A 1,281-nucleotide genomic window follows, 5' to 3' on the forward strand; every position below is an offset into this window, starting at 1 on the left:
CCCTGCATCTTTGCATCTTGTGTGCGTATGATGTGGGCCAAAGCACTCAGCTTATCCTGACTGATACAGAGCAGCATCCTGGGGTCAAGAGACTAGGCTGCTCTTGGCTGGAGTTGACCAGCACAAGGATTCTACCCTCTCCAAGACCTGCCCAGCCACCCTAAAGTTTAAGGGCAGAACCCTGACTGGGGAACTCTTCCATTAATCATTGATCTCATATTCTGAGTTGCTATGTTGAAGTCTCATGTTACTGGTACATTCAAAATGACAACTGAACAGCTGGTTTCCATGAAAGGTGTCACTATTGCTCATCCCTAGAGAATGTCTCACTATTGTTGCATGTGCCCCTGGATGTCTGCTCCATGGTGTGGATCCTCTGTATTTAGAGAGCAGATGCTGTGGAAGCATTCTCTTCCATCCTTACTGGGAGCAATGCAGCTGATGCCTCTGGTGATTTTGTTCATGTTTTAAATAGCACCTCACCTAGGATTTAGATCTGAGTTGCTACTGAGCATAGGGGAAAGTTAGACTAAAGGGTAATATGCATGACAGACATAGGTTGAACTGTATTCAGATAAAATCTTTCTTTCTGGCACAGACCTTGAGTTAACATTCTATACTTCCACTCACTCTCCTTCCAAGTTGATAAGTTTTTCTGCCCCAAAAGATTCCTTTGTGCCTCCTATAATTATACTTCTATGTGCCTGTCTCACCAGTTGTCCAGACATGGATGAATAATAGGATAAACATAGTTTAGACTGTAGCTGGAAATCTTGTGACAAGGACCAAATTCTTTTCTGCTATTGTCATGGAACACTGGTGAGCATATTAGTTTGAACAAGAAATAGCTGTCATTGGACAGTGGTCTTGAGCAGACTATCAAGTGAGGGACACTTCTACAAACCAGAAGGATCCTGACAAAAATGCTGAAAACACTCATCAGAAGATACAAAACAAGTGTGCACAGTGTAGAAAAAAATTGAAAGTCATGCATTTGCCTCTGAAGCAAAAGTCAAGTAAGATTTATTAAGTATCTGCAACATTATCTACAAACATTTTCGGCTTATAGAGAAATATATTACATGCTCCTTTTCTCAAGAACATTTGCAAGTATTCTGAAAAAATAAGGGGTCTGTGAACAGAAAGTACTATGGTACTCCCTTGAAGAAAATGGATATATGTATATATATAGTATACATGGTTGAAGAGGAAGAGGAAAACTTATTCCTGTGATAGACTCTGAGGGCAGGTGTATGTTAATGTGTTAATGTGTAATTCATG

This window comes from Tamandua tetradactyla, chromosome 1, assembly GCF_023851605.1.
Source record: "Tamandua tetradactyla isolate mTamTet1 chromosome 1, mTamTet1.pri, whole genome shotgun sequence".
Taxonomy (NCBI): domain Eukaryota; kingdom Metazoa; phylum Chordata; class Mammalia; order Pilosa; family Myrmecophagidae; genus Tamandua; species Tamandua tetradactyla.